Here is a 21,239-nt window from a genome sequence, read left to right as displayed (position 1 = left end):
ACCCAAGGCAAGACACTGCATCACTAGCCTCAGTTTCTTTTCCTGTAAAATGTGGTAACAACAGTCCTTAGGGAAGTTTTGAGGCTTACATGAGATATAACTATTGTAAACAATGTTTGGCATACAATGAAAACTCAGAAAAAAATTACTACAGTTATTTCTCCTGTCCAATGATCTAAATCAAAATAGGATCCATGACACTAATGATAAATATCTACAGAAAAGTCAATGTCATTTTATCCAGTCGCTTCAACTATTACTTCCAAATTGCCTGTTTTAACAAAAACAGCTAGTTAGTAGTAACACTAACTGATATGTGTAGTCTTTCTCTCTTTGGCCCTACAAATTTATTAAGAGATAAAGGCCATGGGGCCACACCATCTATTACAGTGATGGCGAACCTTTTAGAGCTTTCAATGCTAACACACAGCCTGCTGCGGCACACATGCAGTAGGTTCACCATCATTGGTCTGGAAGAACTTTTTGTGACATTAGAAATCTATAAATACAATCCAATATGGTAGCCACTACTCATACGTGGCTATGGAGCATTTGAAATGTGGATAGTACTGAGAAGATGGTTTTTTTAAGTTTAATTTTAAACAAATAGATGTGTCTATGGGACCTTACTGGACAGCACACTATAGATGGTCCATAAACTGAGTAAGGATTATAGAAATGTAAGCAAAAACAAGGGTTTTCTTTTCCTGATTTGCTCATAAGTTCAATTCAAATATGTTTGTTTTCAGGGGAGGCCTGGTACCTATGACTAGTTAAACACGTCCCCTCATACATCAGTACAGTACAAACTCAGTGGTAATGAAAGGATCAGAGATAAAGCAGGTGGTCCTCTGATATTTTACAAGGTCCCTAAGGCCAAATTAAATTCTACAATTCAATACACAGGTTAGAACAGCGAAGGTCCTTATCAGCACCCCAAAAGCATTTGGTTCTACACCACTGAGCAGAAAGCTACTTATACAATGAAGACTGGACATGCCTGCATTCATCAATTTTCCTCCCCAGAAATTCATAGTTCTGTGAAGTTTCTCCTTGTTCAGAAACACTAGTGTTCTTGGCCATCTTGGCCATTCCACTATAACAAAATCCATGTACCACCCATATCTGAAGTCTAACGCCAGACTCCCGCTTAGCTGCCCCTGTAATATGGTTTAATTATGATGACTGAACTAATAGGCTGACATCATAGACTTTTACAGGCTGACCCCATGTCATCCTGATGTATCATTTTGCACCAGTTCAGTGCTGTAAATCAATTTAAGATCTCAAGCAGGTTGAAAAGGCTGGTAATGATGCTTTCTCTGCCGTCCCTGGAGACTCTACATTATACACAACTTACATTATTTATAAAGCCTCGGTGATGCCTCCATTAGCCTTGTAAGACTACACAAATGAGATCTTTTATACACACACAACTTGGCCTTGATTATGCAGGCTACTGCAGCTTAAATACGCCGGTCTAATTACACTCAAGTTGACTCTTTTTCTAATCTACTTAGAAATTTTATCTTGAACCCAGAATCGCTAGAAATCAAAACTGCAAACCAAAACTTAGTTTTTAAATAATAACTGTACCTGAGAAAAATGAGAATCACTTTCTCTTACTGCTTTAATGAACTTGGCCAAAAAAAAAAATTACTCCTATTCCGAGAAACATTTGAAGTTAACATTCGTAATTGCTTAAAAACACAAAGGCCATCAGCTCTTCAGGAGCGTAAAACCAAAGGCTACTCCAAAAGGAAAAATGTACTTGGTTACATACCCATGGTTGCAGGGGTCAGAACCGAATCAAGGACAAATCCCTAGCCTCAGAAGAAACCTGATCCTGCATCCTCGGAGACTGGCATCACTCACCTCCAGAAAAATCATCTCTCAGGACCCTGGTTAGTTTCCCAAGAACTTCAGTGTTCCACAAATGGTACACCACCTGCACAGAAATATCAAATAACTGCAAATGGGAACGAGGGAGGGATAGGGGAGGACAAACACTTTAATCAGTACAGCATATTTAGGCCTGGCACCTACATCAGAGTAATGCTGATGCAAAAATATTTACACCAATTGAAATTGCTGGGACGGTTCTGCCTGGATTCTTTTTAAATAATGGCTTCAATACAGCTCACCTGCCTCCAATACAACTCAAAGTGGTAACTATCAACAAGACGAAAAATGAACCTGGGCAGGGAACAGTTTTCTCATTGTGTTACTGAGGTCTGGGCGCGTTACCCACGACAAGCAATTAGAGCCTGATAGCGATGTTCAGAAGTAAGGGCATCCTGTGATTTCACCGCTGAGCACGTCGCAACAGGAAGACGCAACAACACAAACCGCAACTTATGTAGCATCCCATGCTCTGAAACTTCAGACAGAATGGACAGAACACAGAGGAGAAAGGAAAAGGCCGCTTGTCACAGCACTCACGGAAAAACGATGCTTTCCAGGAGACGGTTCTGAAGCAGGCCTGGATTTTCAGAAGGAAAGCACCTTACTGGTTATCTTGCATGGTGTATTTTTAAAAAATCGCATGTGCCTGAATAAACAAAAGCCGCAGCTACTGTAGGTGTGAGATCTGGCAGGCATGTGTTCCTCCTCCCTTCCCAAAGATCATCTCTAAGCCTCTTTAAGCCTGCATATACATTCAGCAACTAGAAAAACAAGCCCACGTCTGTCTCTTTCACACCCACCACCCGCACCTTAATTCACAAACAACCCCGAGCAACACTAACAAAGACAGGGTGCAGAGCAAAGGGACAGTTGCTCCGCGGCGAGCTCACGAAATCGCAAGTGAAGCCATCGGATCCGGTCAAGGGAAAGGAATGAGCCGACTCCTGGAGACGCAGGGGGTGTAGGCGGAAGAGGGGGGGGAACTACGCGCCGCCACCGCCAAACCTTTGAATAAATTAGAGGCAATTTCGGTGCGAACTTTCCTTGACCTCGACCCCCAAGAGGCTGCTCTGGACACAGAAAGGAACCCGTGAGGGACGCCGAGGGGCCTGGGGCGCCGATGTCCCCTCCCGGAGACCCCCGCTGCTCCCCGCGGAAAGGGCAGCGCGGACCACGGGGCTCGGACTCCCGCACGGGCCGGCGCGGGACACAATGGGCCGCGGGCCGCGGGCCGCGCGCACGGCCTCGGCGGGGAGGTCCGGCGCAGGCAGGCCGGGGGCGAGGCTTCCCCGCCGCCGCGCACCCGACAAAGCCGCGAGGGGAGCCGGGCCGGCCGCGCGGGCGGCGCCATCATGGGGGGGGGGGTCCGCGGCCCGCCCCACGCGAGGCGGCTCGGGAGTGGGAGTGGGAGCGGGGACGCGGAGGGACGGCGGGTCGCGCCTGTTTCGCTTTACCGGCTCGGCGGCGCGCCCATCCGCGCGGACGCACGAGGGCCGGTGCGGGTCCCGCGGCCCCCCAGGTCGGTCCGGTCGGGCGCTGCGCTCCCGGGGTCTCTCCCGCGCGGCCGGGGCTCCGCCGCTCTCCTCGCCACGCTGCGCCGCCTCCTCCTCTGCCCGCTTGCTCCCCGAGCCTGGATTGATCTGGTCGCGCTGGCGTCAGGGAGTCGGAGCCGCCCAGCCTCCACTCCTCCGCTGCCAATACCGGCGCACTCGCCGCCCGCCCGCCCGCTCGGCCGCTCGCTCACACGCGCACTCGCGCGCCGCCGCCGCGCGACCAGGGATCCTCTCCAAATTCCCGGCCCGGCCGGCGGGGACGCAGGCGGCGGGGGAGCAGCCGAGCCACCGCCCCGGGCCCGCACGCACGCTGCGTCCGGGGGAAATCGCTCCCGGCCCAGCATGGTGGCGACCCCGGCCCTGCCTCCCCGTCCAGGTGGAGCGGCTCGGTGCAGGGTCCGCCAGTCGAGCTCGATCCTCCGAGTCTCTTCTGAAACGTTCACGAACACGTCCACCGCGTCGTCCTACAAACGCAGAATGCCTTTTGGACTCGCCTTTTTATGTCTAGTTTTCATTCCTCCTCATTCATTCCCCAGTGATCTGTAGGCCCCGGAATTGGACAGCCTGCTAACTATGGCCTGTGTTTATCCCAACTCCTGCGTGGATAGGTGCGGTTTATGCCCACCGGGATCCTCTGATTTGAGTGGGTAAACCGTGGTGCTCCAAATAATGGCAGAGACCACGGGGAGGTATCTGTTTAACACTCTAAATTTGGGCTCCAGTTTCTACAATTTTTCGATGACACAACCCTCCCCCCAACGAAAGCAAATTGAACTCAAGTCTACCTGATGATCTGCATAGACATTGAGAGTATCTTTCTCCAAAAGTCAACCTTTTCTCTTGTTCGGTGTCTGGCATGAAATCTTTGGTGATTACCATAATGTTGAGTTATGTTTAAAGAATTATTCTGAGGAATAAATTTCACATGACGCAAAAGGATGGTTACCAGCAATATAAAGAAAATATCAAAGACCACAATAAATTAATGGTACTCTCCAGTTATTCCTATACCTTTACATCTCTAGCATTCCATTTAAAACTCTTACTCATTAATTATTTAATTATATCTGTTCCACATTTAATTATTCAAAAGAAATACAACAAATCCCATAAAACCCATAAAATGCCATTTATAAATTATATATCAGAATATTTGTGCTAATTAAATTCCTTTCTTTATTAAAGTATTTGAGCACTTACTGGTCAATTCTTGGACCTTATCATATTTTCTCTAAAAGCAAGGTTTGGCACGGTTGGTCGTTCTCTGGTTCTTGGAGCAATAGCCAGAAAAAGCCTTGTTAAATGCCACTCTATCATGTCACTCCCCTGCTCAGAACCCTCCTTGGATAAATAAGAGTGAGCTATCCGTACAAGGGGACATTATTAAGTCATAAAAAGGAAACAGGGCCTGCCCGGCTGGGCCTTGAGAATACTCTGCAAAGCAGAAGGTAGACACAAAAGAACACATTTTTTGTTCGCTTTAGTTATATGAAATGTCCAGAGCAGACAAATCGATACAAACAAAGTAGTTCGTGGTTGCCTGGTGTTGGGGCTTTGAGGGGGCCTGGGATCGAAAGCTAAACCTTGTGGGGTGATGAAATGATCCTAAAATTATTTTCCTGTGCTGGTTGTACAACTCTCTGGATATACTAAAAGCCATTGAATTGTATATTTTAAATGAGTGAATTATATAGTAGGTGAATTTTACCTCAATAAAGCTGTTAAAATAAAGACATGAGGGCCGAGGATTTAGCTCAGTGGTTTCACCACCCGCTGTGCAAGCGCAAGGACCCGAGTTCGATCCCCGGTACCAAAAAAAAAATAAAAAGACATGACAACCAAGTGCAGCATATGATTCTTTGTCAGATCGTGAAGAGAAGAGCTATAAAGTGACATTATAAAGCTATTAACTTTTCTAAAGCTATAGCTGGCCTTTCTTAGTGCAGTCCTAGAAGCCCCAAAGGATAATTATTAGTAGTACATACATTATGAAATTTGATTTTGCCCCTTGTGCAAGTTTCTTTAAGAGGTAATAAAATTTTGTAAACTTTTAAAAAGGGCCTTACTGAGACAACTGTAAAAACTTGAATGTGGACTATCTATTCATATCATTGTGTTACAGTTTTTAACGATCCCTCCGTGGCTCCCCCATTTCACTCAGAACAAAAGCTCTCCCAACGTGTACAGAACCCTCATCTCCCCTCTCCACCCTCCTTTACCCCTCCAACCTGGGCTCCCTCTTTCTCTCTGGCTCCCCTCTGCTGGTCATCCTAGCCTCCTCCCTCTTCTGGAACAGTCTCAGCTGTGGCCCTCTAGCCACCTGTCCCCTCCCTAGAAAGCCCTTCCCACAGAGGTCCACTGGCTCATCCCTCCCTTCCCTCAGAGTGGCGTTTCCTGGCCACCACGGACAAGCAGCTCCCACCCTCCCTGGCATTGAGTGTTTCACATAACCTGTTTTGGGCTTTCTATAACCCTAACAAATAGCTGAGGTAATCAGCTTATAAAGAGAAAAGGGTTATTTTGCCTCAGTTTCAGGAGTTCTGGTCCATGGTTATTTGGGCCTGTTGACAGCACATCATGGCTGAAAGTGTGTGGTAGAACAAGCTGCTCATTTCATGATACCTGGGAAGTGAGGAAGTGGGAGAAGGAAAGAAAAGAGAGAGGGGGGGAAAGGGGGAGAGAGAAGGAGGGGAGGGAAGAGGAGAGGGAGGGGAAAGAAGGGAGAAGTGGGGGGAGAGATCCCACAATCCTCTTTGAGGACATGACCTAAAAACTCCCACTAGGCCCCACTTCTTAAAAGTTTCCATTAACTCCCAATAAGACCAAGCTGAGGACCAAGGCATTAACACCTAGGCCTGCGACGAGCATTCCAAATCCAAACTATAGCATGGTGTAACTACTTAACTAAAAGGGCAGAATTCTTGGCCTATTGTGGTCATTACTATCATCTCAGTGGCTGATGCAGTACCTGGCATCTAACAGGAGCCCATTAAGCACTTGCGGAGTGCTCGCTCTGGCAGCACATATACTAAAAACACTTGTGGAATAGTGACTGAATCAAGCACTGTCCTAAACTTAGGGGGACACTCTAGCAAACAAAGCATATGGAAACCGTTGCTCCCATCAAGGGAGACAGATAATAAATAAATACATAGGTATATTAGGTGGCATTGCCAATGAGGGAAAAATCAAGATGGGGGTTGGGAATGAGGGTAGTAACTGTTGCTATAGGGGCAGGGAAAAACCTCACCAACAAGATGTACTAAAGGAAGAGGAGGAAGCTGGGTGATCTCACCGATGGGTTTCCAACCTTGTAAGCAGAGGAAAGAGAAAGTCTACTTCAGTGCTCATGGAAGATCCAGCAGTGAATGTTGTGATGCAGCAAGAAGCTGGGGACTGGTGGGAAGGCCGGTGTGGGTGTGGGTTCCAGGTGCATGTAGGCTGGTGGCTGCAGAGATGGGACCCTGGGGGTCACGCCTTCTCACTGCTCTCTCATCTCAGAGAAATATCCAAGCACCCTGCTTCTGAGAATAACTGAGGGTTGAGAGAGGTGGAGAAGAGAGGAGCACTCTGGAAGAGCCTGAGAATGAATGGAGTGTGAATCATGGTGGCACTGCCAGGCAGCCCTATGGAGGGCCCATTGGAGCTTAGCCCAGTCAGCACAGCTGTGCATTGCTCTCCAGCCTCAGTTTCCCAAAGGAGCAAAGCTGGGTTTAATGAAGGCCAGGGTTTTACAGGTGAGTGTTATGGAGAGAAGGAGTGTCTGGGAACAGAAGGTATGGACAAGGGAGTGACCACAGGGCCCTGTGTGTGATAAGGAGAGAGTGAGGACTTCAAGGAGTGTGAGAAGTTGGAAAGATGGCAGGATCAATGGATTGAAGGTCCCAGTGAGGTCCACAGATTGCTAGAGTTGGGAGCCCCTTGTAAAAGGGATAATGGGATGCTTAAAACTTATAATGGCTAGAGTTTACTAAGCATTTACCTGGTACAGCGCTAAGCACTTGAGAGACGTCCTCTCCTTATGGTCTCAGGACTTTCCTATGCTGTCTTCCTCACCTTTCGATAATGTGATGGTTAGTCTTGATTGTCAGTTTGATTGGCTTGAGAGATTAGAAAAGCATACTTGTGGATGTGTCCAGTGCTAACTTTGGGACCATGCAGTATCTCATCCCCAGCCCCTTACTCCTGAGCACTCGTCCCTGTGCTCTGCTTCCTAGCCATCGTGAAGTGAGCAGCTTTGCTCATGCCCTTCCACCATGATATTTCTGCTTTGCCACCAGCAGACCATGGACTGAATCCTCTGAGACCATAAGCCAAAATAAACCTCTTCTCCTTTAAACTGCAGTATCAGGCGTTTAGTCCCAGTGACAAAAAGCTGCCCAATAGAGATGAGATCAAACCTTACTGCATTAGAGTTTGTGGAGAATAATAATGACCTCAGTGCTGGGTGTGGGGCCACACACCTGTAATCCCAGCACTAGGGAAGCTGAGGCAGGAGGATTGCAGCGAGTTCAAGGCCTGCCTGCACTACAAAGTGGGATCCTGTCTCAAAAAAAAAAAAGACCATGATAACGATGTTAATGTTACATTTGCTGTTTATCACACATTATTTTGAGCTCCTTGCATATTATTAACTCCTTTACTCTTCAAAACAACTCTAGGCAACAGATACTATATTTTCTCTGTTGTATAGATGAGGAAACTGAAGCACTGACATGTTAAGTGACTTGCCCCAAGATCACACAGCAGGTATGTTGATGCCTCTGATGTTTTTAACATGGCATCTGGTGTATTGTACATGTTCACTACAGGTGGTCACTGTTCTCACTAAACGTTCACAGTGCTGTGCTGAGAATAAAATTTATATCTCCAGTAGATTAGTCAGTTTTTGAAAGTGCCTACATGACGTCCAAAAAAAAGAAAAAATTCCACAGCTTTGCTTCCAGTAGCAATTTCTCTTTGCTGGGCCTGCATCCATTGGCAAGTTTTCTCACATTAAATGATTGCCTTTGGCTGCATTTACACAAAATCTAAATAACAGTGGCCTGAGCAAGATAGGAAAAAAAAAAAATATATATATATATATATATATATATATAGAGAGAGAGAGAGAGAGAGAGAGAGAGAGGGAGAGGGAGAGGGAGGGGGCGGGGGGGAGACACACCAGAAATAAGGAATCCAATGGTGGTGAGACAGCTCAAAGGTGTTAGGGCCAAGGTCTCTATGATTCATTTTGCTTCGACCTCATTGTTGATTATAAAATGGCTGCTGCAGTTCCAGTCCCCATGGAAAAAGCAAAGAGTAAGGACAGAAGAGGTGAGCTGAGTCTGAAGCCTGTGTAAGGAAGACGTTCCTTATCACCACCATCTGTTGTAGGCTCTCTTTGCCACTATAGCATTTGCCCACACCTCATTGGTGAAAATTCTTTTATGGCCTCTTCTATTCACAGAGATTGCTAGAAAATGTTTTTTATTTTTAATGTGAGAAAACTGTGACTTCAATAAAATGAGGAAGTGAGGCAGAAAGCGAAGGATGAATGTAGAAGTGTGCTCCATATGGTTTACACTGGCCTTTAAGAGGGAATGATTCGGTTTCCAGGGATTTTGGTTGTTGTTTAACATATTGATTGCCTGAAATTGGCCATGTCCTGAAAGGAGGTAATAAGAAGGATGATTTCAGAAGCCAAGCCAGGGATGTGAACATGAATCCACCTGAGACATTTTGTCTGTGAGATACATATTTTAGGGTATTTAGAAATGAGCACTTGGAAACCAAGTCATGCATCAGAGCCGCAACATGTACCTTAGACGTTTCTTTTAAAAATTTTATTCCTCTATCTGACTTACTTTGATGTTATCTAACTGAAGCAGTGAGGATAAAGAATCTTATTTGAAAATAAAAGCAATGATAAATAGTGATCCATCTAAAAGGCTTGGGTATTCAACTGAATCATACATACTCAAGTACTGTTTGTGGGAGGGTCTTAGAGGATGGCAGTACTTGTAAATAACAGCTGCTTTTTCTTCTGAACATGACACCAAATAGAACTAAAACCAGAAGTCAAAGAGATGAGAGTGTACGTGTGATCTTTAGTATCTGAAGTGTATTGGAAGGATTAGCCTTAGATCTGTGGCCATATGGCCTTGTTAATATTGTACATCCAAGTGGCAATGCAAATTAGCAACCTTCAGAAACTCTTTGGCACTAGCACAGAGGAAGAGCCACAAGCTACAATTTACTTGTATAACTGGATCAAAAAGGATCTCTACTCACAAGAGAATGTCCTTCTGGTTTCCTGAGGGATTCTTCCACTCTCATTAGCATATACCCCAAATTAGCTCATCTTTCAAAAGAAAGGCTAATGTTGCACTTTTCCATTTGGAACAGGTGATCAGGTTGTTGTTTTCTTTTCCAGTTAACCCAGGGATGCTCTACTTTGCCTAAATAAAACTCCCTTAAAGTTTACATTTTGTTTTTAGGAGATCAAACCCAAGTTTTATCCATTTCAAATCCACAGCAATTGTATTGACCCTAAAAGCTATGGGTGTTAAATTAGAATGTGTTGTGTAAAGTCACAGGAGAGAGAATAGATGGCATGGTTGTTAAACAAGGTCCACATAAAAGTGAAAGAGGAATATTAATTTAGACAAAGATTGGTGATGTGATGTTAGTTGCCATCTTATGCTACTGTGAGTTCCTATGAATTTCAGGAAATGTATTTTTTAAAAAATGCTCTTCTCATATTTACATTTTTCATTCATGCTCTCAACACCCTCAAGAGCCTCCTCTTCAAAAATGAAGAATTGCAGTTTCTCTATCAGGAACACCTTTTCTTTTCCCCTGGTTTTAATTGCAGTTGGCTTTTTCTCCCAAACGATAACTATATACCCTAAAAGAGTACACAATAATATTCATAAACATATTCAATATACACAATAATATTCATAAACATATAAAGTAGAGCCACAGAAATACAGCCCTTCCTGTTCCTAAATATTTCTCTACTTGTATCCATCTGTTCTGTGTCTCTTCTCATCCACCTTTCCCCAAAGAGTAGTTTATACCTCCAGCTATCTTCATTTTCATAAATGCCACTATCCCCCATCATCCTCTACAATCCAACTTCTTTTTACATCATGCCATTGAAACTATTCCTGCATCCAGGCATGGTGGTGCATACCTGTAATCCCAGCACTCTGGGAGGCTGAGGCAGGAGGATCACAAATTCCAGCCCAGCCTAAGTGATTTATTGACTCAATGAGACCCTGTCTCAAAATTTTAAAAAATAAAAGGTTAGGGGCTGGAGATGTAGCTCAGTGTGAACAATCCTCAGTAGTGGAGAAAAAAATTTCTTGCTATACTGGTGCCACTGCTAATGGCTGGGTAGGTTGTATATATACAGTTTAACCCTCATTAAAAATTCATTGACCGGCTGGGGATTTAGCTCAGTGGTTTTGTCACCTGCTGCGCAAGCGCAAGGACCAGAGTTTGATCCCCGGTACCATTAAAAAAAAAAAAAAAATTCATTGACCTTGAAAATATATATGGTATATCATCATTTGTTTTTAAAAGGTGTCGAGGTAATAATGTATTTAGGCTTGTTTCTAACAAAAGGATAATGGAAAGATAATCTAAACCTTTTTTAAAAGGCACATAAGCAGCCAGGTATGGTGGCACACACCTGTAATCTCAGATACTCAGGAGGCTGGGGCAGGAGAATCGCAAATTCAAGCCTGGGCAATTTAGCAAGATTCTGTCTCAAAATTAAAAAAAAAAATAGGACTTGAGATGAAGTTTAGTGCAAAGGCCCTGGGTTCAATCCCTAGCACACACAAAAAAGTAAGTTACATATAAGAGAGAGAGAGAAAAGTAGAGAAAATAGAATGGAAACTCGATTTTTATAAAAAATAGCATGTTTTGTGGACTTAATTTTGACTATGAAAATATTTTACATACTTATAAAACAAAGTAATTTTTAAAAGAATCAACAAGAACTAAAATAAAAATGAAACAATTTAACCTGTGAATCCAGCCTGAGACAGAGACGACTATGTCCAATAACTTTTTAAAAATGAAGTAATCTGACTATAAATTCTTAGTAGTTTATAATCTAAGGTGAGAAATAATAAGAAAAAAAAAGAAAACAAACCATTTTCAGTAGTTACCATTGATAATATTTGGCATTTTAAGTTTGAAGATATCATTGAAATATATAACAAAAAGTATTTTAACATTGTTACAAACCAAGATTGGAAAGTTTCCAAGGTTCTGGAGCCAGATTAGCCATGCAAATTTGGACAACAAATTCATACTCTTTGCTTCTGCATCTATAAAAGTGATGGACAATCCCAACCTCCTAAGCTTCTGAGAATTACATAAGATGCGCTTAGTGTAGTGCTGGCTCCTGGTAAGAGCTCCGTGCTACCTGGATGTATGAAATATCTATGTGTCTCCTCACTGTGGGATGCTTGTAATCAGCAATGTATTCAAACACTTAGCACAATTTATACAGCACAATAAATGCTCAATCAACATTTGTAAATGGATTAACTGCCCTGATGTTCATTTAAATGCAAATAAATTCAAATGGGTGAGACTCTAAATTTCTATTTAAAGTGCTTAATATATTGCGTATGTATTAGTATATGTACAAAAAAGTGTGCTAAACACATGTTGTAATTTAGTTGACTTTATTCCACCTATTTACATTTTCGTAATGTCAATCATGCTATTGTGTGAAACAATCTCACTACCAGCTTAAACCTTGGGCAAAATTGCCTTCCAGACATCTAAATGGTCCTTTCACTAACAAGGAAATGTACATAAATTGTAAAACATTATTACCTGCTAAGTTTTAGCTCTGTGTTCACAGCTATGACACCTACCCCTGCATGAGTCCATTTTCTAAATGTGTCTGTTTTCTCACATGAGATTTTAGGAGGCTGTAGCTTTTTTAGTCTTTCAAACTCCTTTGCTTAAGATTCCTACTTTTTTAAATTTTTGGTACTGTGGATCAAACTTGGGACCCTGCACTTTCGAGGCAGGCAGTGGAACCACTGAGCTAAATCCTCAGCCCTAAGATTCCTATTTTTGTAGAAGGTCTCCAATTTTATTTTTCTGAATTAGACACAAACATTTTAGTCCAAAAAGGGCCTGTACATTTTCAAAATTTTGTGTCTTAAGAACTCTTCTCACACTGTAAGTAGAAAGATACAGTTGATTCACTAGCTGGTTCTCAATATTCAAATAAGGAGGAAATGTACTACAGGTTCCAGAAAAGCTGCATCAGTAGTTTCCTGGCAGTGCAACAAACTTTTTATTTAAAAAATCAAATGAATACTCCTCTTTCTTAGCCAGTGCAGACTACCTTGATCCTTTCAGTTTCTCCTTGGTGAAATCAAACTATTAATGTGCAATCAGCCTCAAGAATCCCTGAATAGGAAACATCTTACCATCTTCCCTTACCTGGAGGTGGAGCTATTTCACTTTTTTTTTTTTTTTTTATTTATTTTGGTATCAGGGATCGAACTCGGGTCTTTGCACTTGGTTAGCAGGCGGCGAAACCACTGAGCTAAATCCCCGGCTAGGTGAAGCTATTTCTTTTCACTTGGTCTGGACATCAAAGTTCTAGGTAGACTTCGATCCTCCCTGATAAAATGGCTCCTAAAATCATACAGACAGCAGGAAAAAGCGTCCTTCCCCACATTCTCTATTACTTCCTGGATGTGCATTACTCAATGCTTGCTAACCCACAAAAAGGAGGAAGATATACAATCAGGAATAAGTCTGAAGGTGTCGTGTCTTTTGTCTGTCATCTTTAATGTGCTAGAATACCTGGCACTGGGCCCAGAAAATTGAGATTTACTTCCACCCTTTTGAAGCTCTCGCAAGAGAGAGGTAAGGATATTCATCAGCAAGGAAATGCTCTTTGGCTCCATCTAGTTCAAAGGGATCTAGATTGAAGCCCACCATCACACAAGCTTTGTCCCTAGAGGATTTATATTAATGTATTCCCTCCTCTCTCTAGTCTTTTCCCACACACTCTTTCCCTTTCTAGTAGTGCTCTCAATGGACACATACTAATCACCATCAATCTTCCACCCTACTTGGTTGTATTTGGATATTTTATGTCCATTAGCTCACTAGATTAATTTGTCTGTTCAATAACTTTTTTTTTTTTTTTTGGTACCAGGGATCGAACGTGGGACCTTACACTTGCGAGGCAGGCAGCGGAACCACTGAGCTAAATCCCCAGCCCTGTTTAATAACTATTTACTGAGCATCTTCCAGGCCTGGTTATGGGTCAGTAACCATGGAACTGTTGTCCTGGTGGCTCCTGCAAAAGTCTGGTGAGATGACTTCAAAGAGGTAGTCTGCGAGTGTCCAGAGGAAGGGGCGTTAAAAAACCCAGACCAGTTCTTGTAGACATTTTTCTTCCAGAGGGTCTCACAGCTATCCTCTGGGTCCACTTTTCTCATAGATAAGTGGTGTTCTCTGCTTCAAATATTCCCAGAAAAAACACAGTGAACTAACTGCAAGTGTTGTGGGAATACATTTAAGGAATTTGAAGAAAGACCCTAAGGGAAATGACTCATTTTGGAGAAATTCACGTCAGTATTGTATCTGGAATGGTCCATTTCATTAGCTTGGAGTTCAAACACAATCACCTCGTTTTTATTTGTTCCATTTATTGCTCAAGCATCCACCTGCCTTTGGTGACAGGAAATCCTCTTGTATCTCCCAATCATCCTGCATGGGTGAGAGTACTAAGGACTTATTTAGTTCAGAGGAAACCAGTCATACTACAAAAAGCCAAGAAGTGAGAGAAAACTGAGAAGTATGAGCAGTCCACTAGCACCTTGGCTTGGGTTTCTGCCACAGGAAGTTAAAGATGGGCCCTGGCCCTTCTTGGTAATAGCTCATTTGCTCACGATCATGGTGATACTCCTATTTACTCAGCTCCTTTCTTCCCTAGCACCCGCCCCCCACCCAGGCCATATTTATTTCAGATTCCAGTCATACACTTGGCCAACCCCACAGTGCTCAACACCAGGCCAGGCGGATCAAGGCTAGAAAATAACCTAATCCCAGCTACTGCTGTGCTGGAACAGTTGTTTCCCATAAAGGTTCTTTTGGCCTGCCACAGCATCTTTTCCTGCCGCTGGACCATCTTCCACTTCCCAACCAGCATCCTCCCTGCTGCACGTAGAAGGGAAGGACAGATGTTGCTAAGCAACAAGCTCAGGCCCATGTTGCACACATACAGAGACACCTACACCTGTACACCAACGCACACCAACTCAAAGGACGGTCGTTTGCTCTTTATTCTCATAACTTGGAGGGTCTTTTAGATGATTCTCTACAATGAAGCAATATCCTTGGAAGGGCTTTTTTGACCAAACATGAAAGAAGGGGTTGCTTGTTACCTTAACTTTCCATAAAGATTCTAGGACTATGAGTATTGAGTGAGGCCAAGTCATCATATTCAGGGCTTGTTTATCCATGGAGGGAGAGTTAGACTATTTGTTTCTCTTCTTATCAATCTGGTAGTTTTGTCAAGCATTAGCATTTGAATAACTAAGGAAAATACTAAAGAGAATGTGTTAGTGAGTATTTGTGAGGTTATTTTGTATTGTGTCTTTGCACTTTACTCTCTGTGGGCAAGGACTTTGTATCCTGTATCCAGCACTAAAAACTTGAACATTATAGCTGGGCACGGTGGTGCATGCCAGTAATCCCAGCACTCAGAAAGCTGAGGCAGGAGAATCACTAAGAGTTCAAGGCCTGCCTGAACTACATAGTAAGACCCGGTCTCCATAAACCAAACAAGCAAAACTCAACTAGGAGCAACATAGTGAGACCTTGTTTCAAAACAAAAACAAATTTTTAAACTTTCCAATTATAAATACAAAAATAAATACAAAAATAAAAGTATGATTAGAATAAATACAAAAATAAAATCTTACTAAGTCCTACTTTGCAAAGGAAACCATTGGGAAAGTTTATTATTATAAAACCCCCTGACGTTTTCTAAACACATGAGCTTCTTCTGTTTTCTTTTCATTTGTGGCAGGAATAGAATCTTGCTGCATGGCAGGATCCTGATGGCCGGATGCTCCTAGTCCTCTGCTGCCTGTGCCATTGCTACCTATTCTTTGTTGCACATTCCAGCCAATGTCATTTTCTAGACAGTCACCAATCCCCTTTCTCTTTTTCAGGCTTCTTCTCTCTGCCTCCAGAGAGTGAGTTCAACTGAGATTTTCGGTTTTTCTCCGGCTCTTTCTTCCTCGGAATATTTATCCATTCTGTAGTTTGGGTGTCCTCTTTCCTCACTCTGTTCTCTTGCCACCAATCTTCTTGGAGTTTCTCAACTCACGCTCACTCCTTCTAGACTTAGCCCCTGTGGTCTGACTCACATCCACAAGTCTCACAAAATTACATTTGAAGGTCCCCGAGGCAAGCTTTCATCACAGAAACTCTCTTAGTTCTCCTTGAGGGGTTCTGGATACCATGAACTCATCTTGCTTTTGCAGACGCTCTTCCTGGCTTCAGAGACATTGCAAAATCTTCGTTCTTCCTCTGCCTTCAGGGTTAATGCCTCCCTACCCCATAGGCCCTCCGAGGTCTCTTGTTCCCTGTCTGTATCTTGCTCTGAGATCTCTCTGGGGGAATTTCTTCAGCTCCCACAGCCGTAAACGTTTTCAGTCAACCTGTCCAACATGAACCAAATTCCCTCCAGCCCCATTCACACTTCCAGCCATCTGCTTGTCATATTTGCAAGTTTACTTTCATGTTTATTTCCAAACACATCCTTTTCATGAATTCCTTATTTCCGCTAGTGGCACTGCCACCTTTTGGGACAACTAGGTAATATATTGGTCACTTTTCTCCCCCGTGCCTTTTGACTTATGAATTCTCTCTCCCATGAATTCTACCGCCATGTCCTTTTCCTCCCTTCTCTTACTAGTCCCATCATCTCCTCACTTCTCACTTGTACTTTTATAGCCTTCTCATTATTTTATCTTCATTCTCAACTTCCTTGTCTATCTACCTGCAAATTACCACGTAAGTCTTCCCTGGAACTCCAGTCATGACATTTCCAGCTAAAATCTCTCAAGAGAAGCCACTGCCTATGAGCAAAAACCTAATTCACCATGGTTTTAGAAACCTTCTATAATGGCAGTTCTCAAACATTTTTGTTTTAGGATCCACCTTCACTCTTAAAAATTATCAAGAACCCAAAGGAGCCTTCATTTATATGGGCTCTACCTCCCACTATTTACTGTCTTGGGGACAAACTTCCAAAACATTTATTTATATACTTTACAGTAATAATAATGAAGTCATTATGTTAACAGAAATACCATATTTTATGATAAATAAATTATTGTCCAATAAAGTCAGCAAGGACTAGTTGGCATTGGTTTGCATGTTTTATAAATCTCTAATGTTTGGCTTAATAGAAGACAGCTATATTCTCATATCTGCTCCTGCATTCACTCTGTCATGATATTACATGTAATGTAGCTTCTGGGAAATTCCATTATATAAGAAAAGGCATAGAACCTTTGAAAGGACCCCATGCATTGAGAACTATGCACTACTCTATCCTTCTCTTACTGCTCTTCAATCAAACCTTATATTCCAGTTAAACTACACTACTTATCTCCTAATTCACGTTCTATATAATGTATATCTCAATCAAACAATTTTACTTTTACATTGGTAGTACCCTATGGTTGGCCCAGGGTACAGAGATTTAGTAAGGTGAAAAAAGTGAGACCTCCCCGCACCCAATTTATTAGAAAGCAGTCTAGCCTGGGAATCAAGGAACTTAAATGGTAGGAAGAATTCTATAACTAATATTTTATGTCATCTTGGACACATCATTTAACTTCTTGGTTCTCAGTTCTTGCATATAAGCACAGTTCTTTGCATATAAGCAAAGGAAATTTCGTAAGATATTTTCTGGAAGTTGTTCCAGGTCTAAAATCATCTGTGATTGAATCTAAAATCTTCTGTGTTGAAATTAAATCACCTGAAGTCTGTTCAGATGTAGGAAATACTTGTTAATTCCAATCTTTTGTATCCTTCTTTAACTACAAACTCCTGTCTTCTTGTGGGTGCATAAAAAAATATCAGGTTCTCTATGTTTGCAGTTTCTAATTATCATCTTGAAGGGAGCTTCAGGAAAGAAACCACTGGGCCTTTGTTGAGCTTCTTGAATCAGCAGGTGATTTTCTTTGATTTTGAAATAAATTGCCAATACAGTTTATAAAATTTAGAAAAATGTCAGCCATCTTTCTTCAAGTCTTTTCTGCATCCCACTTTCCTTCTTGTCTTCTCCTTCAGGGACTCCAGCATGTTGTTACATACTCAATGATGAAAGCACTGTTCTTGTTTGTTTTGCCTTTTTTTCTCTCTTTGGTTCATTTCAAATAGTTTCTACTGCTGTGTTTCAAATTTGCTATTCTGTTTTCTATAGTATCAACTGTTCTGTTAATCTCAAGTATACTTTTCATCTCATTCTTTGCATTTCTCATCTCTAATAGTTTAATTTGGATTTAAAATATTTTTTCTTTCATGTTTCTTAACATGCTTGTATTTTCTCCTGCCTCCTAGAACATATGGACTATATTTGTAATTGCTGCTTTAATGTTCTTCTCTACTACTCCATAATCCATTTCATTAGGTCTGTGCTTATTGACAGAATTTTCTCCACATTTTAGATTATATTTCCCTTTTCACTTGGCATAATTTTCTTCTTTGCATGCCTGACAATTTTGATTGGATACCAAACATTGTGAATTTCATATTACATGCTGGGTCTTTCCTTATTCCTTTATTCTTGGACTTGTTCTGGGATGCAGTTAAGCTGCTTGAGAACAGTTGATCTTTTCAGAGCTTGCCTCTGAGCTTGTTTAGGTAGAACCAGAGCAATCTTTATTTCAAGGCTATTTTGACACCATTACTGAAGTAACACCTTTCTGAGTACCTGTTGCCCTGTATGGTAGAAGGTTTTTCATTCTGGCTGCATTAGCCGGGTGTGTGTGTGTGTGTGTGTGTGTGTGTGTGTGTGTGCGCACACAGGGCAAATCCTGCAGACATTTACACAAGGGCCCAGCCATGTCTGAGAACAAGGTGATCAGCTTCCCATGGGTAATGATCATGATAGTCTGGTATCCCAAGGGCCAGATGTGGCACCAGGGCCCATAAAATAAATCTGAGGTGGCCAGACACGGCACGTTCAAATTCACTTGGGTGACCAGGCTGAGAATCTGCAGGATACTGAAGTGATGGAAGAATATGAAGACAGTTGGGAGAAGAGCCCACCAGAAATTGCTGAGGGGCTCTGGAGTGTAAACATCTCCTTTCCAAAGTAGGTAGGTGGGCACCATGCAGAGCATGGCTTGCTAAATGTAGTAGATCTCCTATTCAAAGGCAAGCAGCTGGGTATTTGCCACAGGAAACAGCAGTGCTGCAAGAGTGCCATTCAAAGTGTACATCTGTACCCTGAAGACCACAAAAGCTCCAAAACACAGAAGATAGGCTAGAAGGACAATATGCATCATGATGACCAGGTGATAGGGATTGAGCAGGTAGATGATGGTCCTGGTGGTGAACGTAAAGATCACCTCCACCCCAAAGGTCAGGCACAGGGCTACTAGGAGCAGATTCTTGCTCAGGCTTTCTCTTTGCCTTCCTCTGTCCTCTGTGTCATCACCTGGTGTGCCTGCCTGCCATGGCTACCCATACTATCCTCTGTCTGCCTGAGAATTAACTGCAGGGCCACCAGGACCTCCAACAGGGCCAGGGTCAGGACCACCACACTTTCCAGCAGCCACTGCTGCCAAGTGAGAACGGCAGCACAGTTGGGGCCCCTACTGTCTGCAAAGCTGGGATCCACACCCTGGTAGAGCCAGTCCAGGAGACTTTGGTAGCTGTACCAGGACATGATATAAGTAGTTCCTCTTGACCACTGTGCAGGAAGCAAGAGCAAGGTGGAACAGGAGCCCAGAGGATTGCCTAGGTGGTGCAACATGCAGGGAGGACACAACTCTGCACCCCCTGCAGACACTTGGGCACCTGAAATGGGTGACAGGAAGCTACACATGCAGCCCAAGGCAAATGTATGGTGTCTAACTTGTCCCCACAGCTGTCTGGTGAGCCTCCAGTGCTTCTCCAGTGGCCACTTGACTTGCGGCAACCGCTAAGCTCCCACACTCCCCATGCCCAGTGTTAGGGACTGAATTTTGTCCATTACACCTCTCCCACCAAAAATAAATTTCATAGGCTGAAGCCTTAAGCCCTAATGTGACTGTATTTGGAGATCGGTCCTTCAGAGAGGGAATTAAATTAAACGAGGTCATTAGGGTAGAACTCTAATCCAGCAGAACTTTCTTGGCCTTATAAAAAGAGTGTGAGACATCAGAGATGCTTGTGAACAGAGGAAAGGCTATATGAGGACACAAGGCAAAGTAACCACGAAAACAAGGCCACAGGCCTCACCAAAAACCAACCCTGCCAGCACCTGGATCTTGAACTTCTAGCCTCCAGAACTCCCAGAAAATTAATTTCTATTAAGAAACTGATCTTAGTGGTTTCGCCACCTGCTGCGCAAGTGCAAGGACCCGAGTTCGATCCCCGGTACCAAAAAAAAAAAAAACTGATCTAGCAAGAACCCAACTTCGATCCCTGGTACCAAATCAAGAAATCTGGTCTATGGTATTTTGTTGTGGTAGTTTCAGAAGGTTAATATAGTAGGGACCCAACTTCATTTAGAGATAACCCGCTATCCTGCTGTGCTTATTAATAGCTTCATCTCTTCCTCCAGGGAACTACAATAAAACATCTGTATTACATTGATTGCTTGATTTCCAAGCTCTCCGTTTTATTCCACTGGTCAATTTGTTCATTCTTACACTGTCTTAATGATTAGAATTTTTTGTGTCTTAATATTTAGTGGGCAAGTACATCTAATTTATTCTCTCATCAAAAGTAGTAGTAATTCATAGAATATTGCTCTATTGTAGGCATTTTAGAATCAGTTTGTACCACCAAAAACACTACTAGAATTTAATTGTGCTGGGTGGAAAGTCAGTGTGGGAATACTGACTTTCCTTCTTGTGAAAAGGAGATTTTTAAATATTGAGATCTTCCTCAACATTTTTCAATACCACTTTACAGGTTATCTATAAAAGTCTTGCACATTTTCTGAGGCTTAATCTTAAATATATTTTGTTATTGTTGCAACTACAAATGGATGTTTGCAAACTATTTTTCCTTTCAGGTTGGTATATACAGATGGATAGATTTTTTTTGTATATTTATCTTTCGGCCAACTATTTTGCCAAACTCTTAATTCCAGTAATTTGACTAGAGAGTCTTTAGAACTAAGTTTCTGTATGTGAAAAATAATACCTTTTCCTCCTTTTTTAAAATTTTTATTTCTTATTATTTATTTATTTATTTATTTAATACAGGGAATCAAACCCAAGACCACACACTTGCCAGGCAGGTGCTGTGCCACTGAGCTACACTCCTGGCCTCCTCTTCTTTTTCAATCTTTGTATCTGTTATTCCTTTCTCTTGACTTGTACTGCCTTAGGATAGGTATCTAAGTCAGTGTTGAGTAGAAATGGACATTTTTGTGTTGTTCCTCATTTTAAAGGGAATATTTTTGACATTCCCCATTTAAAATGTTATTTACATACATTTTGGTTAGTTACCATTTATCAGGCCAAGAAAATTCTCTTCTGTTTTAAATTTGATTTTTTTAAA

At 42.5% G+C, this 21,239-nt stretch overlaps 1 protein-coding gene and 1 pseudogene across 2 annotated transcripts in view; both read right to left on the bottom strand.

The window, feature by feature from the left end:
- The window catches only part of Smad1 (SMAD family member 1), a 77,592-nt gene extending 74,095 nt beyond the window's left edge, over nt 1-3,497 (bottom strand). Inside the window, exon 1 of one of the 2 annotated variants that reach the window (XM_004868910.4) lies at nt 3,360-3,497. The gene's annotated coding sequence lies outside the window, so the exon portion shown is untranslated. Of the gene's footprint in view, nt 1-2,747; nt 3,140-3,359 lie in introns of those variants that run through there. The other variant, XM_087193343.1, reaches the window with a different exon arrangement.
- Nucleotides 3,356-19,413, bottom strand: LOC147823373 (transmembrane protein 164 pseudogene; annotated as a pseudogene).
- Nucleotides 19,414-21,239: the final 1,826 nt, after the last annotated feature.

This window comes from Heterocephalus glaber, unplaced genomic scaffold (assembly GCF_053883595.1).
Source record: "Heterocephalus glaber isolate CG9 unplaced genomic scaffold, H.glaber_assembly_v1.0 deba00001587, whole genome shotgun sequence".
Classification (NCBI taxonomy): domain Eukaryota; kingdom Metazoa; phylum Chordata; class Mammalia; order Rodentia; family Bathyergidae; genus Heterocephalus; species Heterocephalus glaber.
The sequence above is the reverse complement of the archived record's forward strand: the minus strand, read 5'-3'. Positions and strand labels throughout refer to the sequence as shown.